The 27,958-nt window shown below is 52.5% G+C and overlaps 1 long non-coding RNA gene and 2 other non-coding genes across 3 annotated transcripts; 2 read left to right on the top strand and 1 right to left on the bottom strand.

Annotated features, from left to right (window-relative positions):
• Positions 1 to 3,372: 3,372 nt before the first annotated feature.
• On the top strand, positions 3,373 to 3,444 carry TRNAM-CAU. The gene has a single exon. It is a non-coding gene; the product is annotated as a tRNA-Met (tRNA).
• Positions 3,445 to 4,166: 722 nt separating this feature from the next.
• Positions 4,167 to 4,240, bottom strand: TRNAN-GUU. The gene has a single exon. It is a non-coding gene; the product is annotated as a tRNA-Asn (tRNA).
• An 8,605-nt stretch (positions 4,241 to 12,845) lies between these two features.
• On the top strand, positions 12,846 to 26,214 carry LOC115639896. The gene is made up of 3 exons (XR_003997763.1): positions 12,846 to 15,410; positions 24,670 to 24,783; positions 25,756 to 26,214. It is a non-coding gene; the product is annotated as an uncharacterized LOC115639896 (long non-coding RNA).
• Positions 26,215 to 27,958: the final 1,744 nt, after the last annotated feature.

Genomic DNA, 27,958 nt, shown 5'->3' with positions numbered 1-27,958 from the left:
ACCTCGCTAGAGCACTTTGCTCTATCATTCTGACTTACTTCCTCCACTCTCTCTATATGTACTATCAGTAGGCTGTACTTGTCCTTAAACTTTAAGTTTCAAGGGAACTAGGCTAAGTTCGGTTTCCCTAAGTTGTTATTATTTGTTTATTATGTTTTGATTCTAAAGTTTAACATATTCAAGTAAACCCTAAGTAACACCAGCTTTTTCTAAGCACTGCATCTTTCAATTAAGAATTGAGAAACCTGAACTGCAAGGCTGGTCCTGTGTCTCTTACCACCAGGTTATCAAGGAAGGCTGTGAGTATATTCACCAAAACTTTGTTGCATATAATGCCATATGTATCTTCTGAATAGCAGTAATGGAACTGTAACTCTGTAACTCAATTAAATTAAATTAAATGTAAGCTAATAAATTAAATTTTCATCAAATTATCCAAATTAATATTATTAGTACACCCTAAATCAGGCTACATGGGACAGAGAGTTGGAGTGCAGAGGGATGAAGGCACTGGCTCTGGGGGTGCAGACTCTGGGGTGGGGTTAGAATGAGACATTCAGGGTGCAGTAGAAGACTCAGGGTTAGGATAGAGAATTGGGCTGTGAATGCTCTGGAATGAGACCAGGACAGAGAAAATTGAGATGCAAGAGAGAAATCAAGCTGGAGCAAAAAGCAGAGAAGTGTGCAATTTGAGCTGCAGAGGGAAGAAAAAAGCCTCTGCCTGTCCCCTCTTACCAAAGCATCTAAGAACCAGATGACAGACATCTCTCCCCTACTGCAACAATTCCAGTTGACCTAGACTGAGAAAGGAACTCTTCTTCTCTGCAGCACTAGCAAACCTGGACTGAGTCATGAACACATCATTCCCCCACCACACCCGAGTGTTCCTGGCCTGGGACATGGGCAGGGCTCCTCTCTTCTCCATTTGGGACATGGAGGGATGAGAGAAGTGACAGGGATTTACGGGAAATCATTATTTGCCTGATTCTTGTGCAAGTCCTAGTCCTTGTTAACCCAAACAAACCGTTTATCCTGCATGCTGATACTAGTGTGGAAGGTCTGGGAGCAGTCCCGTACCAGGAAGTAGAAGGAAATGTAAATCTGTAGGCTTTGCCAGCTGAGGACTGTCTGATAGCGAAACTCGCTATCCCATCCACCAGCTGCAGTTCTTGGTCTTGAAATGGGCCATCACTGAGAAATTTCGAGACTACTTGTGTGGTGCTCAGTTTCAGGTGTGGACAGAGAAAAATCCACTGACTTATGTGTTAACAAGGGCTAAGCTGGATGCTACAAAGCAGAGATGGGTGACAACTTTTGCTAGCCATCACTTTGCATTCAATACCAATGAGTTGGTATAATAGAGAATCTGATTTATCAGGACCACCAATTCTTGGCTGGGGGGAGGATGTAAGCAGGGTGAGAATGAACTCTACCCTGCCATCTGTTGGTGATCTGTTGTAAAGGCCTTTTGAGGCTGCTGTCATTTGCATGGTTCCACCCACCCCGGATTGCATGATGGGGGTGCTTGTCCAAAGGATCATTTCAGCTGCTGTGGGATCCTCAGTCTCTTTCTTATTAGGGCAGTGGTAATAAAGTGCAGTTATTCCGGTGATATGAATCAAGGACAGTAGAACGGAACTTAGCGGTTCATGATTTCGGGACTCACCCCAACCTACATAAATCTCGTTAGGCAAGGGACATGGTTTCCAAAATGGGGTGAAATAAGAGAGATTGACAAAAAATATTTGCACTTAGTGCTATGGATTTCTTATGAAATCTTGAAATGCACATTTTATGTCCTTTGTGTCTCTCCAGTTTAAAAATAGAGTGTTTAAAATTTCTAACCCATGTTTAGAACTAGCCATAGATAAAAAGTGGTTAATGACTAAATGCAGTTTTCAGGTATTCTTAAAGGGCTAGGCAGTGATCTCTTTTCCACACTACAAGGGGAAAACTACTCCATAGTTGGGGAAAAGGCTCTCCACCACTCACAAATCAAGAAAATTTTGCAGATTAATGCAAATGGGACCAGAGCCAGGGGTGGGCCCCCACAACTTTTGTGGCACATGCACCACCTCTGCAAATCAACCTTTGCTACCTCACTCCGTAACACCACACACACACACAGCAGCTGCTTTTTACCTCTCAGAACCAAAACACACCCTGAAAGACATCAGATGGCATAAGCTGAAGGCAAACAACTGCACCACTAACAACAACTCAAAGAGATTCAAAAACATCTGTCTTTACACACTAGGGACGGCAGGAACCTAACCAGGAGGCGCAGGCACAGCCACAGGCTGCCAATAGCCAAACAAACATCCATTCCAGTCTCCCACAAGCCTTGGGCATTGGGAACCCAGACCCCTTAATGATGAGTACTTTTCAGGCGAGGGTGAAGCTCTCAGGCCTCAAATGCCAGCTACAGTTACTCTCTCCTTGATCCAAAACGAACAGCGAAATACACTGCATTACTCCTGCCCCAATAACAAAGAGACTGGGGATCCCACAGCAGCTGAAATGACCCTTTGGACAAGCACTCCCATCATGCAATCCGGGGTGGGTGGAACCATGCAAATGACAGCAGCCTCAAAAGGCCTTTACAACAGATCACCAACAGATGGCAGGGTAGAGTTCATAGCGACCCTGCTTAAACTAGATTGTGGAAAAGATTAAAAAACACTGAACGTTCAAACTCACCAAATGCGGGTCAATCCATCCTCATCGTCGTATCCGCTCGTTATACTCCACACCTGAACAGAGCCCTCACATGGACAACATACCCTCCTAACTCAGTGTCTGTACGTTAACCTTTTACCCCCAGTCGGGGCTATTGCAGATTATGTATTCCTTATGCCACCCGATCTTAAACCGAACTTCGCACCCCCTGGGTAATCTGTACGTTGTTCCCTGATCACCAGAAACTTCTGCGCCTAAACGCTGTACCGTAGCCTTTTTTTTTCTTTGAACGTCATCTTAATAAAATGTTGACATTTGTTCGAGATCCCGGCTCCTCTTCCTTTGCAAGGCGTGTGCGTTTGCTCCGGGTTTTAGTCTGCTGAGACAGCGAGGGGGGCCGATTGAGCCAGAGGCGCTTGCCTGCTGCAGACACGGATCCAAGGCTGAACCTCGTCCCCCACCAGCTGAAGGCTTAACTGAGAACAGTTTAAGAAGTGCTCCCGTCTCCGGCGCTCAGCTACCCAGCTCCCGGTGGGGTCCAAACCCCAAAGAGATCCCTTTTACCCTGTAGACGCTGTAAAATCCTGTGACCAGGGCAGCTGCCTAGCAGCCTGCGCATCCGCCTGCCAGCACGAGAGCGCGTAAGGCACTGATCTGGATAGTGCCGGCTGGGTGGCAGGGCTGTGCAGAGCCAGCAGAGTGGCGCAGCGGAAGCGTGCTGGGCCCATAACCCAGAGGTCGATGGATCGAAACCATCCTCTGCTACGTGTGCGTTTGTTTCTTTTCCCTCTGGGCCTTCCGGCGAGGCGGTGACCAGCAGAGCGGCAAGAGGTGGCTGAGGCGGTGGCCTGCCAGAGAGCTCCCTGGCTGCCTGGGCTGAAGGCAAGACGGAGGTCTGGGTGTGGCAAGGGCCTCCTGTCCCAGAATGAGGCTGCAGTGCTTCCTGGTCCCCTTTTCCCACCCACCCCGGCGGGCTGCGGGAGAACACGAGGGAGGCTCTCGGGGCGCTGGGCAGCGCTGTGTGGCTGTCAGGGGAAAGAGCCGAGGCTACCGACTCGACCTGCCATTGACTCGCGTGGCTCTGCGCGCCGTCAGCCGGGGCGGGCCAGGCTGCGCACGTGACTCAGGCTTGGGCAGCATGGCTGCTCTTTCCTGATGCGGCATGAGGCAGGCCAAGAGCTTTGCACAGCCTACAGGGAAGTGGGAGGGAGGCGTCTTTGAACAGGCGTGTCTCGTCCCCTTCTCCCTTGCCGCTTTGGCGGAGGCGGGAAGGGAGCAAAATGTTCCCGGCTGGAAGTTTTTGTGCTCGGCCTCGAGGATTAAGCCTGAGCCTCCGGCACGGCTGCTGGGAGACGGGTTTCTGAATGGCATCCAGCACGCTCTTTGGGCCACCAGCTGAAAGCACTGAGGCCAAGAGGCAGCAAGATGGGACTTTGGAGGCTCCCTGCAGGCCTCGGGGAAGCAAAGAAGTAGCACAGGCTCATCGCCGTCCCCGGGTGGGCTCGAACCACCATCCTTTCGGTTAACAGCCGAACGCGCTAACCCATTGCGCCACAGAGACACGGACGGGCAAGGCTGTATGGAGCACAAAAGTCGGGAATCAGCACAGGGTACGGTCTAGCATATGCATGCAGCTCTTAGACAAGCAACAGCAAGGAACTGGACCGGTATGCAGTGAAAGTTCTGTGGGAAGGAACCGAAAAGAGCACGGGGGCTGCGGTACAGTGCTTGCATAGACTTTCTTTGGCCTGTTTTGCTGGAAGAGTTAGCAGGGCAAAATTCTTAGTCACAGGTCAGCAGGTGGGTTTATGCAAATTCTGGACTCTGGGACCAGAGCTGGGATTGGCAGTGGGGGGGGCCCAATTTTTGTGGCATATTCACCACCTCTGCAACACCAACCTTTGCTACCTCACTCCATAACACCACACACACACAGAGCAGCCTTTTACCTCTCAGGAACCAAAACATACCCTGAAAGAGATCGAATAGCATAACCCTAAGGCTGTGGGGCTCCTCATGGTTCTGTGTTCCACATTTTGATCTCACCCACTATGTACCAAGTGTGAATTTCTCAGGCACTAGAATAGCCTTAACATGGAGTCATAGACATTCTCCTTGGGCATCCTGACTCTATCTTGCCACCCAGGTGTTGAAGCTGCTGTAACAACATGCAAGCTCTGTAAGTCCTTTAGGGCTAACCTTAGCCAAGCAGCCGGGATTCTTTTCGTATGCTTAGACGGCGTGCTGTCTCCCTGAAGTCCAAGCAGCATCCTGGGGGCGGGATGCCAACAGTTTCTTCCTGATAGGTATTTTTATTCCATTCCCCCAGAGCTCAAGCTGATGGGGGCAAGTATTTGTGCTGGTCTCTGCCTCCTCATGGGCGTGTGAGGGGAGCAATCAACCAAGTCTTTTGTCCACGGATGATCGACAGTGGCTTGTCTGATGTCTCAGTCAAGGCCTTCTCTTTTTGGAAAGGAGATGATGCCTCCTCTGGTAAACTAGCGTTTCACAGTTGGTAATGCTTCTCTCTTGACTGGTGGTGGGTTGGCGGCAAGGGGGTTTACAACTTTAGTGCCAATGCTTATATATCACCTTACCATATGGGCTATGGCTATTATAGGTGAGAAGAATGCATGGAGCAACTCACGAGCTTGTCATAAACGGTAAACACATTTTTATGAATCTAATTCTTGTTTTAACAACACTAACAAACAAGTGAGCAAGACTAGTTTCCAGCCATGCGTCTGTCACTTTTCAGTAAGGCCTAGGGGCCTTGGCATGAGCTGGCACCTGGTCTGCCAGTGTCAGAAGAGGATCTTCCCTCTCTTATCCCCAGGTGTCTGTACTGGGAGCAGTACTGTTCAACTTATTCATAAATGATCTGGGGAAAGGGGTAAACAGTGAGCTGGCAAAATTTGCAGATGATACAAAATTGCTCAGGATAGTTAAGTCCCAGGCAGCCTGCGAAGAGCCACAAAGAGATCTCACAAAACTGGGTGATGGGACAACCAAATGGCAGATGAATGTCGGTGCTGTTAAGTGCAAAGTAATGCACATTGGAAAACATAATCCCAACTATCTCTGTAAAACGATGGGGTCTAAATTAGCTGTTACCACTCGAGAAAGAGATCTGGGAGTCGTTGTGGATAGTTCTCTGAAAACATCCACTCAATGTGCAGCAGAGTGTTGGGAATCATTAAGAAAGGAATAGGTAAGAAGACAGAAACTATCACATCGCTTCAATATCAATCCATGGTACGCCCACATCTTGAATACTGCGTGCTGATGCCATCGCCCCAATTTCAAAAAAGATCTATTGGAATGGGAAAGATTCAGAAAAGGACAACAAAGATGATGAGGGGATATGGACCAGCTTCCGTCTAAGAAGAGATTCATAAGATAGGGACTTTTCATTTTGGAAAAGAGACGACTAAAGGGGCATACGACGGAGGTCTATAAAACCATGACCGGTGTGGAGAAAGTAAATAAGAAAGAAAAAAAAAGCTGTGGCTCTTCGGAGGCAGCTCAACCACACTGCTTCTTCTGCGGCAGTTCGGCGGCGAGTCCTCCCTCCCTTCCTCTTTGGTAGACATTTGGTGGCAGCTCAAAGACTAAGACAGGGAATGGGGGACCCATCGCCGAATTTCCGCCAAAGACCAGACGTGCTGCCCCAATACCAGGCGGGCCGTCCCTTTGAATTGGCTGCTCCAAGCACCTGCTTGCTACGCTGGTGGCTGGAGCCAGCCCTGCTCCCGTGACAAGCAGGGGCTGGTGCAGAGCCTGGCAGGGCAGGGAGATGACATCTCCTCTAATAGCGGGGCCCTTTCACAGCAAGGGCAGCACCTCCCCGCAGTAGCACAGAGCCACCTACTCCTCCTGCTTTCTCCTGATCACCCTTCCCGGCACTGCCTCACAGCAGCACCTGCTTCCAGACTCGCACCAGAAATGGGAAGTCTGGACCTGGCAGCAGCTGTCAGGAAATGGAAGCAGGAGACACGACCACTCCCATGGTGCTGTGGGGTCTGTCCTGGCTGGTGGGAGATGGAAGCAGTGGACACTACCACCTCCATGGTGCCGTAGGTTTTTCAGCTGCCCTCCCCAGGGTTGGGCTCCAGGGGAGGTTTGGCATCTTAAGGGACTGGGTGGGGAGGCTTGGAGGAGGTTTGAAGACCAACAGTGAAGGGGAAGTTGGACACTGGCCAGAATACCAGAGAGACAAGGCAGGTGAGGTGATACCTGTTACTGGACCAGCTTTGGAGTCACACAGGGTCTTCTTCATGGAAGGGAAAGGTGCTCAGAGCATCACAGTTCAATAGAAGGTGGAACACTGCCTCGAACACCAGACTTTCCCCTACTTCCTGGAATGGGGGGGCTGACCGCACTCTCCTGTAAACAGTCCCACCATGTAACCCAGAGGTGGCTGCATCTTAGCACCAAGACACCAGTGGTCACCACTTCAGAGGAGATGGTACATACAGGCCACTGCCCTACGTGGCCACCAGACATCACAGACTGTGCACTGTCTTAGTTGGCCCCACACGTTACTGCCCCAAGAGGTGAGGTACACACAGGCTACTACTCAAACTGGGCACCTGGGGTCACTGCAGCAATGGTTGGGGGGGATACATGCAGGGCACTGCCACACATGGCCACCAGGTGGCACTGCTGCAATGGTGCTGGGCGGGGGGAGATGATAAACGGGCCACTGCCTGAAGTGGCCACTAACACAATGGCGTGGGGAGAGAGGGAGGGAGACACCAATAGGGCACTGCAACACCAGGGCACCCTGGGGAGGTCACTGCTCCAATTAGTAGAGATACACATCGGGTAGTGCCCCAAACTGGGGGCCCTACCCCGGAGAGAGAGGGGGCTGGGGAGTGGGAGGATGGGAAAGTGGGGCCCAGCAATGAGAAATGGGTTGGAGGCAATTAGGGGTGGGGCGCTGAGGACGGGAAGGAGGATGTGGGGGGTGGGGCAAGAGGAGGTCGGTGTTGGGGTGCTGAGGACGGGGGGGAGGAGGATGTCGGGGCGAAGGGAAAGGCCAGGCAGAGTGTACACAATGGGGGAGGGGATGCTGGGGGCTGAAGGATCCCCACAGATGGGGGTGGGGCTGGCGAGAGGGTCACAACAGATGGGGGGACACTGGGGGGCAGGTTGGGGGAGGTTGAAAGCCCCGCGGCCCCAGGCTGCCGCTTGTGGGGCTGCTCCCAGACAGCTCAGCCCCCCCCACCTGTTGCCCCCCAGGCCCAGGTGAGGGCGGGTCCCTGGGTCAATCGGACACCTCCCGCCCCGCCCCCAGAGATCCCCGGCCCCGCCCTCCCCAGGCTCCGGCTCCTGACGCGAACTCTCGTGTCCCGGGTCTCGGCCTGGCCCCGCCCCCCGCAGCGCGGCGCCCCCCAGTGCGGTGGGGGCTGCCGGGCGCCTGCTTCCCCCCGGCCTCGTCTGTGCCCCCCCGATGTGCCCCGCGGGGCTGCCCCGCTCGGGGGGGGGCGTTGGGTGGAGCCCTATGGAAACACGGGGGTGGGCAGGGCTGGGAGCCAGGACTCCTGGGTTCTCCCCCAGCTCGGGGAGGGGAGGTTAGGGGGTAGAGTGGGGGAGGGGCTGGGGGGTCTCCTGCCCAAGAGGCAAGTCCAGGAGCTGGTGTCAGGCAGCAGGTCACTTGTGGGCCCCGAGTGTCCGATCTGGAAACAGCTGCCTGTCCCCACGCCCGGGGACTGCGCGGGGCTGGCAACCGTCTCCTTGTACCTGAGAATTATCCATACACCCCAGGGGTGTGAGCCCTGCGCTCCCCTGTCAGTGCCTGGGGCACAGAGCCGTGTGTACGAGTCACTCTGTGCGGGGATGTCAGTTCGTACAGACTTTGCTGGGGCTTTTTCTGTAGCCTGTGGTAAAATGAGGCAATTAACTAGATGTGTTGATGGAAGTTCTCTGCGTCCCCTCAGGGGTACACGTACCCCTGGTTGAGAACCACTGATGTAGGGGAACCCAGGCCCACCCCCCATTCTGACTTCCAACCCCGTACCCTGGGCAGCTGGTTCAGCTTTGCTTACCTTGCATCAGCCTCAAGTCAGCTTCACTGGGTCACCAGTTCCACCATGGCCAGGCATCAGAGAGAGGAAGTTTCCTCTCAGCTGTAAAAGCAGCAAGGGCTCCATGAGGGGTCGGTGCTGGTGAAGCAATTATTGACACTTTCTCTAGTCTCCTTTTCAGATTTTGCCCCATTTTCTCTTTAATTCTCCAGTGTTAATTTAACAATCTCAGATTTGGGATATTTTCACACTCGTTTGACCTGCAGCAAATTTTCTTCCTTTCTTTGGGAAATTGTCCTGAATCATTCCCCAAAGGAGAAGGGGCTTAATGGATGCAGTTTGCAGAGCCCTGAGACACAGCTGCGGCTGGAGTGGCCTTTCTCTGCTGGCAAGGAAGGGGACAGGAGGAAAAAGTCCGCAGTGGAGACTGTCCAGCACAAGCTTACGCAGTCCTGGCTACTGCTACCCCCAACTGCCAGTCACCTGCCTGCCCCTGCTTCTGCCTCCTCCCCACTGCCAGGAAGTTTTCCTGCTCCACACTCCCCTCACATACCCTCTTAAAGCACCTCCTCAAAGGGCTCCCTGCTGCCATGTGAATGGTGTGTGTGTGTATGTGTGGGGGGAATTATTACTGTCTGTTAATTGAACTTCTGCTGTCCAATTACTCTCACTTAATATAAAATATCTTCATATTCGAGTGGTTTTCTCTCATTAGCAAATGTTTCTTTTTAGACCCATTTCTTCCCCAGTTCTCAAAGATAGATATAAAATATCCTGTGTGCAGCGCTCTAGTAGGCAGGGTGGTCCCAGGGTATTGGAGGCTTCCCCCTTGGTTTGTATACAAATGTTTGGTGTTATTCTCGAGCCCATTCCTTGTGAATACTAACTTGATGTTAACTTTTTTGCTGGCAGCTGTGAATTGAGTGGAGCTTTTCACTGATCTGTCTACAGCAACATGCAGATCCCGTTCTTGGGTTGAGTAGCCGATAATCTGTTCTGCTGCCGTCGCTAGGTGTAATGCATGTTCAGTAGGGGTTTCTCTCCTCTTCCCTTTTTGTATTTCCTCTCCCTACTAGTGTTGGGGTGTCCTTCTCCTCAGGTTAGTGTATTAATGATCTCATCTTGGGGTCATATGTGTCAATTCGTTGCTACGTCTTCAGAGAACTTTCCATGATGACTCCAAGATCTCTTTCCTGATTAGTTGTAGCTAAATTAGCCCCCATCATATTGTATGTATAGTTGGGGTTATGTTTTTCCAATGTGACATTTATCCACATTAAATTTCATTTGCCATTTTGTTGCCCAATCACTTAGTTTTGTGAGATCTTTTTGAAGTTCTTCGCAGTCTGCTTTGGTCTTAACTATCTTGAGCAGTTTAGTATCGTCTGTGAACTTTGCCACCTCATTGTTTACCCCTTTCTCCAAATCATTTATGAATAAGTTGAATAGGATTGGTCCTAGGGCTGACCTAGGAAAATGACAGCAGCAAAATGGAGTCTGGAGTCACATGGGCAGGTCACATGTCCATGCATGATTCAATTTGCAGGCCTACGCCATTGTTTACATGTTAGTTTGAATGTTCCCAGGAAAGCTCAGATGTGGATTGGCATTTTCCAAAGTCCATTGTCAGTGAAGCGTTTCTTGACTGGGCACTTACTGAGAATAGTCCTTTCTCAAGAAGCTGACCAAATACATCACTGAAGGTACTTGAAATCAAATACATTTGAGATACAAGTACATAGCCCATATTCATAACTTCAGATACAAAAATGGTACACACATACAGCTAGTATAATTATAACCAGCAAATCATAACCTTTTCACAGACACCTCACACGACAACTTTTGCACAATATTTGCTGCAAATATATAACAGTGGTGGCAGCAATGATCTATATGGTCCCAGTTGATATTAATAATGTCACAGCCTACAGAGAAGTGAGAGGGAGGCATCTTCTAGCTGGTGTTTCTCCTACATTTCTCCATTGCTGCTTGGGTGGAGGTGGGAATGGAGCAAAACACGCCTGGCTGAAGGTTTTGCGTTCGGCCTTGAGGATTAAGCCTGAGCCCCCGGGCATGGGTGCTGGGAGATGGATTTCTGAGTCGCATCCAGCACAGTCTTCGGGCCTGAGCTGAAACCACTGAGGCCAAGAGAGATGGGTTTGAGGTGGCCTTTGAGGGAGCCCAGCAGGTCTTGAGGAGCAAGGGGTTACCGCCATCCCTGGGTGAGCTAACCCACCATCCTTTCAATTAACAGCAAAACACACTGACCCATTGCGCCACAGAGACACATGTCTGCTGCTACCAAGGCTGCTGCCTAGCAGCCTGTGCATCTGCCTGCCAGCGCTAGAGCTCGCAAGGTAAGTGTGGGTGCTGGAGGCTGTAGGTAAAGAGCCAGCAGAGTGACACAGCAGAAGCCTGCTGGGTCCATAACCTAAAAGTCAATGAATCAAAACCATCTTCTGCTAGGCATGTGCTTCTTTCTTTTTGCTCGGGGCCTTCAAGGGAGGAGGCAACCGCAGAGCATTGAGAGCCTAGGCCATGAGGCAAGAGGTGGCTGAGGTGTCGGCCTGCCAGGGAGCCCGGCACCTCGGGCTGCCTGGGCTGAAGGATTTTTTTAATTTCTCAAGAAACCTTTGTGGTTTTCAATGGAAATCTAAACCCAAAGCTAAAACGTTGAGGATTTTTTTTCATTTCATTTCACTGTCCATCCCTTTTCTTTTCCTAAACTCGGGTCTACAGAGTGTCAGTCCTACTGAGCCTCAGGCCATGGTCTCCAAGGTTTTGGAAATGTACCGACCTGTCCTGGACATGGTCCCTGCCAGCTCATGTGACGCTGGCTTTGCTGAGCCTGCTGCTGAGGAAGAGGGAAACTTTGTCTCTCAGCTGGATGTTGCCTTCAGATGCCCAGTCTTCAGTGTGGCTCGAATGTCCATGGATCAGGGTTCACTGACCCAAGAGATGGCTTTAAAAAATATGAATATTTTCACAAACACACTGACTTTCTCAATTTTCTATTTCTTGGTAACATTTCATGGATCTTTTGGAGTTGAATCGGTAAAAGAATACAGGAAATCAGGGTGTCACCAAAAGGATATAATATAAAGTTTGCAGTTAAAGGTATAGAAAGGAGCTGAAAAGGCAGCTGCAGACTTTAAGACTGTTTGTTTAAGCAAGAGGGGGCAATCAATGTGACCCCCAAAACCTTGGGACTCATAATCTGATAGGGCAGAGAGGAACTTTGTCTGTTTGCAGTGTCTTTCAGCCTATGTTTGGGACTGTGAGAGATCTGCTAAGAATGGGACTACAATTCCCACCATTTCCTTCCCCGCTGCACTTCCCTTTCCTCTGGCCAGGTCAGGGGAACAGTCCTGAAGCAGGAAAGGGCCGGGCTGTTGTGGGAAGTGGTGGCCACGTGGCAGGCGAGGAGCTGCAGAGAGCTGGATGCGGGGGGCAATCCCCAGGAATGGATGCAGAGCCACATGTGGAACAGGCTGTGACTCCCAGAGCTTACAGCTGGCTGCAGGTCTGGGTGGGGTTCTGGGGGAGCAGCAGTGGCTGGGCAGGGAGCCAGTACAGAGCAGCTCCAATGAGAGACACGAAGTGAACCTGGCCTGGAAACCTGTAGGCTCCAATTTGCTTGGCTAGAGATTGGAGTGGAGAGGTCACCCCAGGCTTTAGGCCTGAAGTAGGGTTACCAACTTTCTGCACAAAACCAAACAGCCTAACCCCGCCCCTTCCCCAAGGCCCCGCCTCTGCCCGAGGCCCCACCCCGATTCACTACATTCCCCCTCCCTCGGTGACTCGCTCTTCTCCACCCTCACTCACTGTCACTGGGCTGGGCAGGGGGTTGGGATGCGGTAGGGGGTGGGGGTTCTAATGGGGGGTGATGGCCATAAATGAGGGGTTCAGGGTATGGGAAGGGGCTCTGGGCTGGGCAGGGCGTTGGGGTGCAGGAGGGGGGTGAGGGCTCTAACGGGGGGTGAAGGCCAGGAGTGAGGGGTTCAGGGTACGGGAAGGGGCTCCAGGCTGGGCAGGAAGTTGGGATGCAGGAGGGGGTGAAGGCTGTAAAGGGGGGTGAAGAGCAGGAATGAGGGGTTCAGGGTACAGGAAGGGGCTCCAGGCTGGGTAGGGGGTTGGGGTGCAGGAGGGGGTGAGGGCTGTAAAGGGGGGTGAAAAGCAGGAATGAGGGGTTCAGAGTATGGGAAGGGACTCTGGGCTGCAACGGGAGTGGGGTGTGGGACTGACTGAGGGCTGTAAAGGGGCGTGAAGGGCAGGAATGAGGGGGTCAGGGTACAGGAAGGGGCTCTAGGCCGGGTAGGGGGTTGGGGTGCAGGAGGGGGTGAGGGCTCCGGCTGGGGGTGTGTGTAACCTTCCCCTTTCCCTAGCCATGTGTCTGAGCCACCAGAGCCAGCAAGTACAAGGCCTCGCTGCTGAAGCACTGACAGTGTCCAGTGACGCTACACCTGGCCCTCTACTGACAGCTCAGGGGTTTGGCGTCCTCTGGCACTGAGACGCCACAATAATTACAGGGTTATTTCTAATGGGTTAAAGCAGAACTTGTGCTGAGATTAACACGTCTCTCGTGGGTCTGGGGGTTTTACAGCACGAACTGGCTCTGCGTGTGGGTACAGTGCATGTGTTTGAGTGATACCAACATGGCTGAAACACACAACTCCCCATCCTGGGGGTTTCCATCCCGCCTGATTCCTTCCACAGGGGTCACTGGCCCGGCTCCTCTATGGCCAGATGTCCTGATGGGCAGCAGTCGGGATGTTGGGAGAGGTTCTGTTTTCTGTGGCTAGTGACAGCCCCAAAGTGACTCCCACCAGCCCCCATTGCCTTGCCCTGCAGCTGCCAGTCTCTGAATCCTGGCCTGGGATTCGATTGGAACGAGGCCCCTGGGAGCTGGAGAGACCACGGGTCAGACACTGCAACATTGTAGCCAGAACATCCATGTCTAGATTTTAAGGCCAGTCAAGACAACTAAATAATCCTGTCTAACCCCCATACACGTGACAGGCCACATAGTCACCCCTGCACAGAGCCCGACCACCAGGATTAAACCAAAATATTCCAGCCCTTAGGAGAATATCCCGTTGTGCGCCACAGGCAGAGCATAGGAGAGGCAGAGGGGTACCAATACGGGAGGCCCCTGCACTGGAATTGATTTGGTGAGATGTACCCAGCTGATCTGGGCAAGTGACTTGTGCCCCATGCCGCAGAGGATGACAAAAACTCCAACATCCCTGCCAGTGTGAGCTGGGGGAAATTCCTTCCTGACCCCAGCAATGGAGATCAGGGAGACCCTGAGCATGAGAGCAAGGCCACCAGCCAAGCACCAGAGAGAAATGGTTTTCTATCTCACCTGTGAGCACTTTCTTCAGCCCCTGCATCCCCCCCTGCCACTCCTATGTAGGATGGAGAATCTATCATTGCCCTGGGTACTTTGTTCCAGTGTTTAATAACCCAATTGCAAATGTGTCCCTTATTTCTCATTTTAGTTTCTCTGCCATTAAATTCCAGCCACTGGTTCTAGTTCTGCCTTTGCTGCTAGGTTAAAGAGCCCTTCAGTACCCAGGATTTTCTCTTTGGGAGGGGATTCACGCATTGTCATCAAGTGATCTCTTGGTCTTCTCTGTGATAAACTGAGCAGATTGAGCTCTTGTCTCGCACTGGAAGGCAACTTTTCAGCGCTTTTTTTCCTCTTCTCTGCCCCCCCGTCCAATTTTTCATTCTTCATCTTAAAATGTGGCCAGGACGACTGTGTGCAAAAGTCCAGTGTTGGTCTGACCAATGTTGTACAGAGATAACACTAGTGCCCTATATCTAGTCACTGTTCTCCTGTCTGTACATCCAAGGACGACCACAGCATCGCACGGGGATTTCATGCTGAGCTGTTTGTCCATTATGACACCTAAACCATTCTCCGAGTCACAGCAGTCTGGCCTTGCTCGTTAGTAAAGCTCAGTGTGTTTGAATGGCCACAGCTGCCCAAGTGCTCCGTAACATGCACAAGGGATTCCCCTCCTCAGTCACCTTCACCTGCTGCTGGTCTCTTATCTCTTTCTTCTTCTCCAGGATCCGCATGTGTCATTGTGAGAGGAGTTCTCTTCCTCTCTTTGCCTGGGAGCGATATGATGCCCCGGATGGACTGACCAAACCCAGGATTCCTTCAGCCTGAAAGCAGAGGGGAGCCTTCACCCGCTCCCTCTTTAAGGCTCCAGTCCCAGGTCCTAAATTCCCTGCCAAAGCACAAAAATCCACACTGAGCCCAACTCCTCTCTCGGTGGTGATTTTCTTTCTCCCACAAATCTGTCTTGAGGACACAGCCCTGGGAACAGGTGAACACAACCCCTGAGATTTCCCTTCGCAGCCTGCAAGGGGCAGTTCGCCCTATTAAACAGCTTGGGAATGTCGTCTTTTTCTTTTCTCCTTTCAAAAGTAACTTCTTGTATTTCTAGTCTCTTTATATGACCTCCTGATTTGCCACTTCCAGTTCTCTGCTGTACATGCCAGCACTGGATCGAGAGAGGTGCCTGGACCCATCCTGTACTGGGTACATGGGGGACTTGCAGGATCAGACCCTAAAATCGCTTAAGAGGGAAATTCTAACCCCACCCAACCTCGACCTGTTCCTGGGAGGTGTCGGTACGGACCCAGGCCACCGAGCACCATGGAGTGAAGAGACCAATTTTATCAGTAAGTCAGACCCCCCGGCTGCCCACTGCCTGGATCACCTCCCCCCAGGTGACACGAGTCGCCCTCCAGAGCCATTGCTGGGCCCCGGGGGGCAGCCACACAAGCCATGGGGATGGGCAGCTCCCAGGAATCCTGGCAACGAATCTCCAGGCCGGAGGGTTTCCCCTAGTGCCGGATCCACCCTCAGGGTCCAGCCAGCCAGCAGCCTCCACCCAAGGCTAGTGCGCTAACAGCAGCAGCGTGGCTGGGGGGCTCGGCCGGTGACTGGGGCCAATCGCCTGAGCATGAACCCAGCCAACCCCAGGATATGGACCCGGGTCACCAGCCCAACCCACCACGCAGCTGCTGCCGCTACCCCATTAGTGCGCGAGCTCCCATGGACCACGCTGAGGAGATCCCCCAGCTGCAGGGTAGATGCCCCTGAGCGCCTGGCAGGGCAAAGCTCCTGGCTGACCTGCCCTGCTGAGTTCTCTACTAGGCTGGGTGGATCCAGGGCCAAGGGTACTGGGTGACAGGGGGGCATTGGCTCTGGGCTAGGACTGTCACTTCCCTGCCTGCCCATCCAACAGGATCACAGCAAACGAAACCAGCTCAGCCTGCAAGGGAAGAGTTCAGCCCAGGGCCTGGTGCATTCTGGGAGCAGGGACGGTGCAGAGAAAGGGCAGATACAGGGCACTTCTGAACACTCCATGCAGAACTGCCTGTCCTGACCACTTTGGGAGCCAGGTTTGCTGTGGGAATTCTGTAGTTCAGATGACTTCACGCCTGGGCATTGTGATTCTTCACCAGTTTCTCTGGCAGTGGGGCAGTTTTGTGCTCATAGCTGTGATGGTAGAGTGGGTAAGACATTGGAGTTGAAATCTAATAGGGTTCCCCTGCGCAGGTTTGAATTTTGCTCACAGCGAGGCCTGTGTTTTAGCCAGTCTCTCACCCAGGCAATACCTCTCTACAACCCCCGAGACACTCTCAATTCTCTTCCCACCCCAAGTAAATCCTGTTCTGCTCCTTTCATAGAGATGCCTGGGACACCACTTCTCAGCACCTGAAGCCTCTGGCACTCACCTAGTGCCCCATAGATCAGCCATAGCCCTGGTTCTGCTTCTCTTTCTAGCGTGCGAAAGGAGCCAAGTCAGTGACTCCATGGGTGCTACAGGGCTGCAGAACCAACAGAGAGAGAAAAAAAGAAGGTGCCAAACAGCCATCTCTGCCCCTGCACCTCCCACCTGCTAGCAGGCCTGGCTGATAGGCTCCTCCTCTTCTCCTTCAGCGCCTCCCGCTGGCCATTGATGGGGTGTGCTGGAGGAGTGAGGAGAGAAAGAAGTAGGGTAGGGTGGGGTGGGAAGAGATTTGATGGTTTGGGGGCCGGGCCTGAGGTGGAGGAGGCGTTGAGCACTGCCCGGGAACTCTCAAAGTCAGCACCTCTGAGCGCAGAAGCCTTCCCTGAGTCTGAGCTGCCAGGATCCCTGCCACAAGTCTCAGTGTCTCTGTCCCACACATGGCTCTGGGCACTACCAGGAATCATTTGGCTCCTGGCAGACAAGGCAACTTAAAAGCTGAGTCCCTGGACAGCAGCTCAAACCCCAGCCTCTCCCATTAAGAGCCAGATGCTCTACTGACTGAGCTAGCCAGGCTTGCTAAGAGTCTTCACCCTTCCTCTTCTTCTCCACGGCCACTGCCAAATCCTCCTTCTCTTCCTCCCTCCTGCACCTGAGGGTCACTAAATCTCCAACCTAGACAGCCAGCCCGTCCACTGCACCCCAATCCCCCATGCCTGAGCCTCCCTGCCAAAGTCCTGCACCTGGCTCCATAGAATTAATTCTCACGTGTTGCTGGGAACTCTACTTCTTGTGCCCAGAGAGTCTCGACTCCCCTCAGTAGAAGACCTGAGAAACACAGTATCTGCCTTTTCTAAAGAAGTGCTTGGAGGGGCTTTTTCTCACCCGACCATGTGGCCTAATGGATAAGGTGTCTGACTTCAGATCAGGAGATTGAGGACTCAAGTCCCTTTGTGGTTGTGTTGCTGCAGTTTTACCTTCATGCTGAAAGTCCTGCTCCCTTCAGGGCTGGAACCTCTTCTTGGCGGCTCAGGCCAATGCTCTGGCTTCAGCTAGAGCCCTGGGAAGGAGTTGGGGGTTGGGTGTCACAAAGGCTGAGGCAGGAGCCCCAGCTCCTTCCAGTCTAGCCTTTGCCATTCCTGACTTGCCAAAGAAAATGGGCGGCTGCCCGGGCTGGTGTGTAGAGCAGTTTCCCTCTTCCAAGTATGCACCTGTCCCTGTGCTTGAGGGGGTTGGTAAATAGCACCTTAGGAGCCTGGGTGTTTCTCTGCTTCTCGCCAGCTGGGGAAAAGCCTCTTGGGGTAAAATCTCCTGCCCCACGGCAAAAGTGAGCACTGTGAGTGGGAACAGACAGAGGCCACACCAGGGGGCTGGCCCTGCTTTCCTACCTTCTTCTGATGTTGGTCACAGAGCATCAGCAGCTACCCTACATGCTGGTCTGCGGGTCGCTTTCAGTGGGTGTTTGGCATGGCAGGAAGCAGCTTGGCCAGGGGTCTTTGTGGCTGTCTGCTGGCCATGCACAGGTATGGTCCTCCCCTCCTCTTGCCCCGCCTTCAGTTGCTCTGTGGCTTATAAACCTTCCCTTGGAGCTGTCAACACCAGCCACCTCTGCTCTAGGTGTCCGGAGTAGGGAAGGTGTGAGGGGCTTCAGGCTGGGCTCCACCTCCCTCCTGCCAAGCCCTGACTATTAATCCCGGCCCTGGCACTCCTTTCTTCAAGCGCCGTGTGGGCCAGAGGAAAAGTGTGGCAATAAGCACAAGGGCCAAACTTGTGGGCATCAGGTGAAGCAGCAAGAATCCCAACCACCAGGTCAAACCACAGGACTACAGGCGGCCATAGCCACTTCTACACCCCAATCTATTGCAGCCATCTCAACCAAAGACCTGGCTCCAGTGGGTGTGAGTCACCCAGCAGGAGGGAAAAGACTCACTCTTAAACAACTAGAGACAGGGAAATTGCGCACTTTGAGCTCCAGGGCTTTACCACAGACCAGCACAAGGTCCCACTGACATTTGAACTCAGACTGCAAAATTCAGAGTCCTGAGTGCTGCTCATTACACCATGGGATCAGCTTGTGTTGCCTTCCTTGGCCATTGGTGACCCTCACAGGTCTGGCTCGTGTAAGGGACTGTTGGCTCTTTACTAAAACTTAGTAGAGTTTTTGGTTGGCTAGTTCCCAGTCCCAACAGAAGGGGGAAGGGTCAATGGGAAATCAGGCCCCTGAAACTGACATGCCCCTGGGGCAATGGTCACCAACTGGTAGGGAATACATGAGAATTTGTTAATGGAGAAAAATTCCTGGTGAAAATTGGCAAAGCTGTGCAGATTTTGAAGAGTTCCAGTGAATTTACACATGAAGATACAAACAGAGAGACAAACACACAGAGAGAATGAGAAAATCACAGACTGCACAGACCCATACAGACATAACAAAAACCAAACACACACAGCACACAGAGCCATATACACATAAGGGAAAGCCACACAAAACATAGAAAGAACAAATCCACACCAAAAAATACAGCAAAAGCCCACAACAAGTTTTGTGAAAGCACAAAAACCACATACCAAAAGAATACTAAGCAAAAAACCAATCTGCATGCAAAAATCATACACACACCACTGCACACAAAGCTATGCCAGGCTTTCACCAAAATCACACAGGACCCACGTGCACATCAGTGAGACAGACAAAAACCACACCAATATACAGAAAGCCAGGCAGGGTTTGAGTCTCACAGCGAAGAGGGTGAGCACAGAGGTGGTTTGGGGAGCAAAGACTGAGGGGGAGTAGTGGGCAGTGCTCTGGGCTCTGCCTGACCCCTTCTGACACAGGCAGCTGTTGGAGAGCAGAGCCTGGTAGATGTGTGGAATCTGCCCTGCTCTCTGTAAAGCAAGGGGACCTCAGGGTCTTCTGAGCTGCAATTGTATTTTCTGCAGGACAAAATGATTGGCAGAAGCCATTTGCTTTAGAAAACTAGTACTTTAGGTGAGGTTTGAACTCACAACTTCAGCATCATTCCACTCAGCACAGCTACTAATAGTTCTGTGCAGTAACCCATTGCACCGCTGCTGCCTGACTGAAAGCTTTGTCTCCTTGATTCATGGATGGATTAGGGGTTGAGGGAGTTGTATTAGCTAAACCAAATCCATATTAATGGCTGCAGAATGGCAGCAGCAGAGGTGGGGAGTCTTCTTCCGTGTGATAGAGCTGGTTCCCCCTTCCACTGCTGAGGGGAAGGTTGGTGCTTTGAGCCCACTTGGTGCTGGAATGTCCCCTGGGTGAGATTAACAAGACTCTTGAGAAGAAAAGGGAGGGGAAGTCTTTTCTATTCCTGCCTAGCTCCATTGGTCTCCTGTGGCCCTTTCGGCTCTCTGCTCCCCTGTTGGGGAGATGCAGAGACAAGCCCCCATCTGGGTGAGTCACCGAGAGGCTGTGTCCCATGGGTGTGTGTGGGAGAGGGGGAGGGTTGGATTGGGCTGAAGGGGAGAAGGTTGTGTGTGACAATGTGTGGGGCAGGGGGTTATAAATGATGGAAAACACAGGGGCAGTGACAGTGAAGCCCCGTGTCTCAGTGTTATGACCCTGTGTCGTGCTGCCGTTCACCTTCCCCTCCTATGGTCTCATCTTTCATTGAATCCAGCATTTTTTCACCTGTCATCACCACAGAGGTGTCCCACATGCCTCAGATACAGAGTGTCCCTCTTAGAGACGCCGAGGACTGGAACTGATTTCAGCTGCTGGACAGCTCTGCTAGGTCTTTATTCATTTGCATAGGAAAATGCTGAGTGTTTAAATTCATTTCAAGCCCCCCCCCCCATTCAGCGAACTCCTGAACATACTGGAGATGGGTCTGGAAATCGATTTTCATTCAACAAAGTTTTTCAAGGAATCACTTGGATTGTAACTAGGAACCTATTATCCTGCAGGGAAACATTCACCCACTGATCTATACTCGCAACAGAGAGTGTCATGTATAGCTCAGAGCAGGAACAGTTTTTAACCTGGGGGTTACTAAACTTTCTCTCTATACAAACACCACAGCTTACAAACTCCCCACCCCCGCTCTGTGTCACCAGAGCACAACAACAACTCTCCTTGGAGCACACACGGCTCCCCAGCTCCGTGCCCGTCAGTCTCTCCAGCATTGCTCCAATCCCTTAAAGCAGGGTCTCAACCTCAATTTACCTTAGGGCCAGTGCCAATCCTCCAATCCTCCCAGTGGGCCAATAATGTCACTCATACCACTCAGAACCCACTCCCAAAACTCTGCCTCTCATCTGCCTAAGGCTCTAGAATGGAGTTTGAGTGGGGGGAGGAGGTCTAGGGTTCAGACCCTGGGTTGGGGCTGGGGATTGGGGTGCAGGAGGGATGCAGGCTCTGGGGGGAGTCTGGGTGCAGAAGGGGTGAGAGGCTGGTCTCTGGGAGGGAGTTTGGGTGGGTGAGGGGTTCTAGGGTGCAGGCTGTGGGATGGAGTTTGGGTGCTGGGTGCAGGCTCTGGGCTGGGGCAGGGGGTAGGGGGAACAGGAGGAGGGATGGAGGTGCGGGCTCTAGGAGGGAGATTGGGGGTGGGTGGGAGGGGGTGTGTGGAAGGAGGGAGTGCAGGCTGTGGGAGGGAGTTTGGGGGCTCGGGTGTTTGGAGGGACGGGGTGCAGGCTCTGGGAGGGACTTTGGGGGCTGCGGGGTGTGGAGGGGGTGCAGGCTCTGGGAGGGAGTTTGGAGGGAGGAGGGGTACGTGGGAAGGGGGTGGTGGTGCAGGCTCTGGGAGGGAGTCAGGGGTGTGGCGCTTACCTGGGGCTCGAAGGCGTGGCGGGCTGGGGGGCCTCCGCATGTTGCTACCCCCAGGCATCACCCCCTCAGCATCCCATTGGCTGCAGGGGCTTGGGGTGGGGGCAGAATGTGGAGGCACAGCTCTGCCCCGCCCTGCCATGGGGAGGGGCTGGCAGCCACTGGAGCAAGCAGGCAGATGCTGCACTGCCGGGGCCCCAGGCGGGGGGGGGAGCGCCTGGGGGTGGCAGGTGGGGCCAAGGGAGTGACCTGGTCTCAAAACTGCTGGAGCCCCATGGGCAAAACCTGGGAACCAGGACTGCCAGCCAGACAAACACCTTTAAGAGGAGGTGTCCCTCTTCCTGTCAGAAACTGATCTTCCTCCTTCAGTTCAGTGACAGCCTGAATTGTTCCTTATCCCGGCAGAGCCAGAGGATTGAAAGCAGCAACATTGAACCCCTGTGTAGCTCGCAGGGATGGACATAAACACTCCCTGGTATCTGAAGAGATGTTCAGCTTTGCCCTTGGTCAACTACAAGGCGAAAGGGAAAGGAGGTGGCGCCAGATATAAAGAGTGAAACACGACACATCATAGTTATGCCCATGGCGGCTGCAAAATCTTTTTATAGACTTCTTATCAGCAGTGTATTGTTTTTTCTGGAGACTAGGCCTTGACCAAGAAATTTGTACCTTGATAAAATAATCAACTGCCTCTGGTGAAAACAATGGACTTAACACCCACTGGGGTGTCCCTACACAGCTACAAGTACTAACAACAGTGGCTGCCTTTTAGCCATAGTTTTAGTCAGGGCAATAAATTGAAACAAACCCATTAAATTATTTCTCAGCTCAAGTCCTTCACCCTCATTCCCTAGAGTGTTGGGCCACCATGTGGATGTTTCATTTCCTGCCTCTGAAACCAGCTCGGCCCACAGGGGAAGAGTTCAGTCCAGGGCCTGGTGCATTCTGGGAGCAGGGACTGTGCAGAGAAAGGGCAGATACAGGGCAGCTCTGAACACTCTGCACAGAACTGCTTGTCCTGACCCGCAGCCCCTGTTACAGGGGGCTTTGAGCCAAAGTTTTAATCAGGCCAATAAATTGAAACAACCCCCTGTTAAATCATTTCTCAGCCCGAGTCCTTCACCCACATTCCTTAGGGCATTGGGCCACCATGTGGACGTTTCATTTCCAGCCTCAATTTCATACAGAGACACAATTTCCTTTGCACAGATCCATGAACAGCAAAACCTCCCTGTGTCTCTGGTCTGAGCCAGGGCATTCGATTCCAGTGAACCCTTCTCTCCTGCAATGGCAATGGTCAGACAGAGGGGACGTGGCACCTGCATCCCTGAGAGGGAGATATTGGCTCGGCTCTTTCTTTCTGCTGCTGTTGTTAGTCCAGGAAACATCAAGGGTGGAATGCAAGGCTGAGTTCATGCACCAGCCCCCGGAAATATTTCAGTGCCCCAGAGAAATCCTGCCCCCTGCTATTGGAACGATGTGCTGGAGATTTGACTAGGAAAAGGACTGTCTGAATTGTCAGAGTGGGGAATGAACAACAATCTACAGCAATGTCGTTCACACAAACACACTCTCATCCTGCTCCAGCCGGAAGGGAAATGGGCAGGAATTCTCGCTGTTCAGCCAAGGACACACTTACACTGATGTGCAGCCATGAGTGTGCTGGGGAAGCTGGTCTGAGCAAACAATTGGAAGTGACAATTCAGTGAGAACTGAATCATCGTGCTCTACATTGCTCCACAGCAGCTTCTCCCCCTGCAGAGTCGCAAGGACAGTGGGTGCAGCAACAGCCTGGTGTGCCTGGCTGTGAAGCAGCTGTAAAAAAGTAACACCTCCCCCTCCACAAGTACAGAAACTGAATTCCCCAACTTTAACATCATGACCCCCTGTAGAAAGCCACTCGTGTCAGTTGTATTTTCACAGGGAGCTGCAAAAATCAAGTGACACCCATTTTTAAGTTGAGTAAATAAAGTTGAGGAGATAGTTAACCTCACAAAAAAAAGGCTAGCTTCCCAAACAATCCTCAAAATGTTACTAATTCCCACCCCTCCTCCATAGCAGCTCTGTGCAGTGTAACTGTTCTGCAGGCAGCTTCCCATTAAATGCTGTTGTGGGACATTCCCAGACCTCGAAATGTACCAACGACAGAATCTGAAGAGTAAACCTGGCTCCCTGCACCAGGCGGGATTTGAGTGTTTTGTCCCTGTCACTTAGTGTTTGTCAATAGTACAGACGCCATGAGCAGGACTCCAGGCTCTGCTGGAGGGATCCTGGCACAGGGGCTGGTGGGGGAGAAAGGATTGTAGATTCTGACCTGCCCCCTCTGGAGAGGAGCTAATAAGTGAAGGGGGCATTTTTGTCTCCTCCCCTTCTCAATGTCCCCTGGGCTGGAATTGTACATTCCACAGGGCCAAATGAGGGGGTGACACCACTTGGCTAATGAAAACCAGTGCTCTAGGTGAGGCTTGAACTCACAACCTCAGCATAGCTCCTCTCAGCACTGCCCTATAAGCACTGCGCACTAACCAATTGCACCACTGGAGCACCTGCTACCTGTGAATCTCTGAGACTCCTAGGTTGATGAAGGCGAGGAGTGACCCCAAAACATTCTCAATGGAGCTGAGAGCAGGTAGTGACAAGTGTTGGTACTCAGTGGGGTTGCAAGCAGGTAGTGTTGTACTCAGGGGGGTGGATACTTCTTAAGGGTTCCAGGCCCCATTTCACCCTTTTGTTCGTCCCTGTGTAATAACAGAGCTGGTTAAGACTCACTGGAGAGTCTTGCTGCAGACCAACAGATCTGAAATCACTGATCACCAGGTCTGAGCATTAGTCCTGCTTTGGGACAGTGTCTCTCATACAAGAAACTGCCCAGTCTGCGCTAGCAGTGAGGCTCCCTCACTAACACCCACCTCAGCCCCGTCCCTGGGCCTCCCATTTCCCCATTCTCCTCCCGGTGCCTCCCTCTGTCTGTGGGGCCCCTCCCTCCACCCATCCCACCTCCCTGTCCCATGGGCCCACCCCCAACCCCCTCCTCCCATCCTCAGTGCCCTGCCCCTGACTTGCTTCTCCCCTCGTCCTCAGCGCCCCATCCCCAATTGCCTCCAACCCATTTCTCCATTGCTGGACCCCACTTTACCATCCCCCTACTCCCCCAGTCCATCCCCAGGGTGTGAAGTTCCTCATCTCCAATCTCTGTTACCCCCCAACCTGCCGGGTTCCCCTTTTCAGCCACCATGGGGCCTTGCAACTCACCCCTGCCTGTCCTCACTGAGGTCTCTAAATCCCCCAGTCCCACAGTGCACCCTGGTAACACCACCCTCCTCTCCTCCTAATCCCCCTAGTCCCTTCCCTTGGGTCCTCCTGGACACCCCAGCCTCACAGTGTGAAATTATTTATGAGTGTTTTAAAATTTCAGTGCTCTGCATTTTTCTCCTGCCACTGTCACCTGGCAGCTCAGGGATGTGAGATTCTCCTCCATTGCGTTTCTGCCCACGGAAAAAGAAGAGAGATCACACTTCAGCACCTTTTTGTAAGTAAACGCAACCTGGAAACAAAACAACTGTTTCCGGAGTGTGTAGTTTGTGTTTCTTTTGTTGCAGTTGATGTGTGAGCAGCATGCACGGGGTGTGTGTGTGTGTATGTGTGCAGTGGACAGGGGCATGGTGTGTGTGTCTATGTGCAGTGTGTGTGGTGGAGAGTGGCACTGTGTGTGTGTGTGTGTGTGTGTGTGTGTGTGTGTGTGTGTGTGTGTGTGTAGGGCCGGTGCAAGGAAGTTTCACGCCCTAGGCAAAACTTCTACCTTGCGTCCCCTACCCCCAGGCCTGCATTAGCTCCCCCACCTCTGCCGTCAGGCGCCCCCCCCCCCACGGCAGCTCCCCCGCTTGGGAGCCATGCAGTACCTCCCCACCCCAGCTCACCTCTGCTCCGCATCTTCCCTGAGCACGCCGTCCCCGCTCTAATTCTCCTTCCAGGCTTGTGGCGCCAAACAGCTGATTGGCACTGCAAGCCTGGGAGGCGGGAGAAGAGGAGCAGCGACTGGGCGCTCGGGGAGCAACCGCTGTAAAAAAAAATTGGGGGCACCGCTTTTTGGCGCCCCCAAATCTTGGCACCCTAGGCAACTTCCTAGTTCGCCTTAATGGTAGCACTGACCCTGTGTGTGTGTGGTGGACAGTGGCACTGTGTGTGAGTGTGTGTATGTGCAGTGTGTGTGATGGGCAGTGGCACTCTGTGTGTGTGTACAGTATATGTGGCGGGTAGTGGCACTGTGTGTATGTGAGAGTGTGTATGTGCAGTGTGTGTGATGGGCAGTGGCACTCTCTGTGTGTGTGTACAGTATATGTGGCGGGTAGTGGCACTGTGTGTATGTGAGAGTGTGTATGTGCAGTATGTGTGGTGGACAGTCGCACTGTGTGTGAGTGTGTGTATGAGCAGTGTGTGTGGAGGACAGGGGCAGTGTGTGCTCACACAGGAATTCACAGGGAACTCATCGCTTTTGGCGCAGCATTTGACTTGTCCTCGGAGTGAATGTAGCACTGTGGAGTGTCAGCCCCTGTCCACACACCATGCCCTTGTCCACTGACAGCTCAGAAGAGCAATTGCAGAGAACGTCCTTCTCAACTCCAGGCTGGAAAATGCTCAGTGAGTTCTGTGGGGATGGAGCAAAAGACCAGTCTCTGACACCGCCTGCAAAATGGCCTCTCTCTGCTCCAAAGCATGGAGACACTGTAGCTTAATGGTAGTGAAAAAAATGGCGCCCTGGGAAAAGAGGCATAAGGCCCTTTCTGGAAAAGGCTGAAACTTTTTTGCTGAAATTAAAAAAAACAATTCAGTCTGACTGGCTGTTGATGACCCTTGCAGAAAGTCCTACTTCTTGCCCACCATGCACGTGAAAGAACCATTTCCATTTCAGTGCCAGGAGAAAGGAGACCCAGAAGAAGCCTCTGTGCCTCCTGCACTTCAACAATGCATGGGAGGGGTCAGATAATCAGATCAAGTATTACAGTCCATGATGGGGTGTGCATACCCCGCACTAGGCAAGAAAGGGTTAATTCCACACTGTGGCTGGAGCAAGTCCCGCCCTTCAGACCCTGCTGGGCGTGCTCCAGCTGCTGTGTCAGTACAAAGGAGAACAGCTCAGCTCAATCTGGGCTGGCCACTGAGGAAGACGCATGCTTGGTGGAGGCTCCAGGCCAGGAGCCGCTACAGCCCCTGACTGTGGGACCAGAGATCCCAGGTACCAGACTGGAGACTTGCTACCTACAGTCAATTGGTGGGAGTCAAAGTTCTATGGAGCTGCCAGTGCCAGGGAACCCGGAGACCCTGACGATAGATGGACGACAGCTTCAGGAAACAAGGTAGGAAGTGGCCCCGGGAGGCAGAGTGAGTGGTATCTCGTACCCATGTAAGGTCAGCATGTTGCGGTAGGATCCTGGCTGGCTGGGTAATGAACACAGCAGTCCTTCTTTTCAGGACCCTTCGCTAACCACAGCTGCACACTCCCTCCCACAGCTGGCAGTTACAAGCAGGCCCTCATGGCCGCTCCCCCTGCCTTTGAGAGGGAGTGTGCTCTGCTGGAGTCACTGAACCATTGCTGGGGATTTAATACTTTCCCGCTATTGGAAAGTGCTGGGAGAATCCCCCAGCCAAAGCTGCTGTGACAGTGCTAAGCAGCATCTGACCATTCAAGGGTGGAGCGCACTGGCCAGGAAGAGGAGTGTTTGGCTCTGGGGTTTCACTTCAGCCCAGTCTAGAGAGAGGGGCCCAGCCATGGAGTTTGGCTCAAGAAGACCAATTCTCCAATTTGTTAAAGGCGTTTTGAATTCCAATCCTGTGCTCCAAAGTGCTTGGTGTCAATTGCAAATTTTAGAAGCATGCTCTCCACTCCATTTTCCAAATCAGTAATGAAAACATTGAATAGTACCAGACCCCAGACTGATCCCTGCCGGACCCACTAGGTACACCCTCTCCGTTGGACAGCCAAACGTGGAGAAGGGCTCTTGGAGTCTGAGCTTTCAACCAGCTCTGCACCCACATCACACTGATTGCATCTAGACTGCATTTCCCTCGTTTGCTTGTGAGAATGTCCCATGGGACTGTGTCAAAAGCCTTAGTAACTCCGAGATAGATCCCATCTACTGTTTACCCACCTCCACTAGGCCCAGAACCCTGCCAAAGAAGGAAAGAGGATTGGTTTGGAGTGATTTGTTCTTGATAAATCCATGCTCACTTGTCCTAAGAACCAAAGTCCCGAACCAAAAGTTAGCGAACAGGAGCTGCTAACAGGGAGTTTTGCAAGGGAGTTTGGAAGGGGAGTAGGAAGGGGGGGTTCCTTGTCGGTCTCATCTGTGACCCATTGGTCCCCTGAACCCATAACCTGAGCCACATCGAAAACCTTTCTGTTTACAGCAGAGAGGAGCGGATAGGGAGCTGTAGACAGGAATTTGAGAGTGTTTGACAGAGGGAGGCTTACAATGGTGAGGAGGACCCGCAACACCTGTGCCAGCACTGCTTCTGTCTCCTCCACCTGCGCCTGTAGCCAGACAGAGCACCAAAGCATGGATGCTTTTACCCAGATTCTGGTGTGGGCTTGCAAAGACTGTAATTTGCAATTTCCACTTACTGATATCCAGGCTGGGGGTGGCATCCAATGTGAAAGGTGCCTGCTGGTGGAATCTCTCAGGCAGCAGGTGGGAGAGCTACAGAGG

Source organism: Gopherus evgoodei, unplaced genomic scaffold (genome assembly GCF_007399415.2).
Source record: "Gopherus evgoodei ecotype Sinaloan lineage unplaced genomic scaffold, rGopEvg1_v1.p scaffold_146_arrow_ctg1, whole genome shotgun sequence".
Lineage (NCBI taxonomy): Eukaryota > Metazoa > Chordata > Testudines > Testudinidae > Gopherus > Gopherus evgoodei.
This window is presented reverse-complemented; position numbering and strand designations above follow the sequence as displayed.